Consider the following 3,290-nt stretch of genomic DNA (forward strand, 5'->3'; position numbering starts at 1 on the left):
CGTCGTTTACCATACTTGATTACGTATACTCGTATATTAGCACTGGCCTCTTTTATAAAAAAAAGTGTGTGTGATATACCGACATTTTGTACCGTTTAATTTTGTTGGTAAATTTTAATACGTATCTAATTATATAGCCGCCCCGATGCAAATTAATCAATTTTTATGATTTTGCATCAATGGGTAGCCTAAAGGATAACTTTACCATACCGGCATTCGTACCACGTTCTATTCTGAGGCTGTACGTAATAATTGTGTAACTGTACCTAATTCATTTGAAACGAACGCAATTTTTCCGTTCGATTTATTGAAACGTAAAGCGCGAGAAGAGACTATTAAAATAGAGTCATAAAAGAACAGAATATAAAGGAAAATTTATGCTCTAGCCAATATTTATGTTGTACGCCCAATCGCGTTTTTGAGCAATAAAGCGGTCTTGGAGACAACTACAACATAATTTTCACGTAAGACAATTGTCTAGAATTTCAAAGTGTTTACGATATTCCCACAATGGGTTATAAAAGTCGAATTTTCCTAAATATGAATATAGTTTCTTAAGTTTATTTCAGCGTTGTGGGATTTCAATGAAATATGGTACCCACCCATTCGTTCACAAAAACTATCATGTTGTACACAGATCTTGCTTTCGCCAAATTACATCATGGGACATAAACTGTGTTACCAATGATGCAATGAGCTTACAGGGTGATTGTTCGGAAAAGTATATTTGTCTCATATAGTTTAGTCACCGGAAATGAATCCTTACCATTACTATTTCCACTTTTCACCAGCTATTTCCTTTTTCTTCCAATGTCGCAAAATGTGAAGTGAGGGCCCAAATAATCTTTAGGAAAATTGAAAATTCATGAAAACTTGAAAGATGGTCTCTATATCTCTATATATCACCATAAAGAAAATAATTACCCTATGATACCACCGAAAAAAGAAAATTGATCCTCCTCTCAGGTATTTAAACCGTGATAAGATAATTACACTGTGATGTCATTAATTTCGCTGCAGCTTTAATTGTCAAGTTTTGTGTAATAACAAAAGGTAATGTACTTAATTTTAATTGTGAATTGCATTGCCTTGAGCTACTTGTAACTAGGGGTAGGTAGGTAACCCTTCAATTTGTTTGTTATATGCTTGTTTCGTTTTAAATGTTATCCTTATTTTGATTTGTTTCAGATTGGATAGTTGTTAATGTTCCTTATGTTTAAACTCATTTATATATTGGCCCGTATGAATCAAACGGAGCAAAGGCTTATACTTGCAAAATTAAAAGTAAATACTCGTAAGAGCCACTTCATACTGGTCTGTTTAGCAGCGCTGCACTGTGTCCTGTCCTGCTGCTCAGCAGCGCTGCTAAGTCGCCCAGTGTCGAAGGAGCACTTACGAGTATTTACTTTGAATTTCGTTTCGTCCGCGCGGAAGTAAATGCCGGAGTGTTAAAATTACTTAACAGCATTCATTTCGAAATAAAACTTTAGTCTAAGGTTACCGTATGCAGGACCTTCAGATACCTTCTAGACTAGAAAAGGTCCGGACAATCAACAAAGTATTTCATGTAAGGAGACTTTGGAATTTTTTTCTTAATTTTTCGCGGGTCGGAGCCCTTCCTCATTGATTACATTTGAGGGATTGTAGTTACGCCCACTGTCTACAGGGTACCATACAGCGTCTTTCGTTTTTGGACCATCGACTGTTATTAACACTCCTGTTAATTAATAATTAATAAATGCCATATAATAAAACATTCGGAAATTAACGTGAAGGTTTCGTTTTCGGAAGGGTCTCGTAAGATTTATTTAATTCTTCGCCTCATTTCTTACTCTTTTTCTTTTGAGTTGTTCTTTTTTTTCTTCTTTAGCTGCGCGCTTCTTTGTGTTGTAATAGAGCCAACTTTGCGCGCTTAATTCAATGTAAATAGGGGGGGGGGGGGGGGGGGGGGGGGGTATCTGGAAGATTTTCCTAACTGGAACAAGTAGTACATTTCTTATAACGTAAGATTGGCGCGTATGTAATTAATCTGAAACAATATTATTTATAGGACAAAAATAAGATCTAATTTTTACGATTCTGACAACTACCCCCCCCCCCTCCCTTTTGCTTGAGTTTGGAACATTTTCGCAACGTTGTCAAAAAACAATGATACAATGCTGACAATTTACTGTCAATTGCGTAATAATTAAACATCTTTTGTTTCGTCATGGCAGACTTGAGTTGGAAAAAAAACTTATTGTACAAAATAGCGTTTCCACATGTTTTTTTACTGAACTTTTCTTAATGGAATGTGTGGTTTTCTTTGTATCAGTGGAAATTTTATAGTTTCGCCTAACCAGAGCTGTTAATTTATTTAGAGGATTGCCATTTGAAATTAAAAAAATATATGACATTTGACGAAGGTTAATATAATAATAATAAGGTACATATTAGTAAATGGGACATATGGGGGTGGGCGCGAACTTATTCTGATTTAGTAAGGTACTACAAGTTAGGGCTTAAGTTGGGCTTGGATATTAAATGTCTTTTGAAGTAGTAGGCTATTGTTTGAAATAGGTTCATGTAAGAATTAAAGGGTATAATGGTCCTTGTCAGTTTTCTTTTCTGAAAAGTATTAGGTTAGTACGAATGTGTAAAGTATCATATGTACCGCTTCATATGAATAGTAGGCACCAGTCAGGTCAGTAGCGAAAAACATGCGCGTTTAAAATGCGTGGGTTTTGCGATAGTGGAGGGAACTTTGAGTTTGTTCCGTGTACATAGGCCCGACAAATCGATGAAGGCTTGCGATTGGTGAAAAGGGGACTAAAAAGAGGACGTTGTTCTAAAAAAGTAAAAAAAGATATCGTAAGCGCAGCTGTAGCTTTACTGCGGCGGAGATCGTGTAAACAATTATTTACGTACGCGAAGCCTCGATTCTGAAGATTAGTTAATCACCTTATAAATCATTGTGTCGATCGCTTAACAAAATGGCGTACCTACCTAGTTTGTGATGACCAGGATTTAACATGTGTATCTCGGAGGTTGTATCCATTTGTGTTAGTGAAGATCCGCGAGAAAAAACTTGTGTAAATGTGTAAACTTCGCATTTGAAAATATTCATACCACAATTTTGGCCGGGGTTTAATCGTATGAATAATATATTCAAAAGTTATAGCGGGTTCGCTATAAACCAAGAGACAGTTTTAGTATTAAAAGCATAAAAAATAAACTTCGAAATAAAATTTGACAAGCTTTCCGAAACCACCGCACAGATTTATCAACTTTCACTGACATCGTAAGTACGA

This window comes from Photinus pyralis, unplaced genomic scaffold, assembly GCF_008802855.1.
Source record: "Photinus pyralis isolate 1611_PpyrPB1 unplaced genomic scaffold, Ppyr1.3 Ppyr1.4_LG9, whole genome shotgun sequence".
NCBI lineage: Eukaryota > Metazoa > Arthropoda > Insecta > Coleoptera > Lampyridae > Photinus > Photinus pyralis.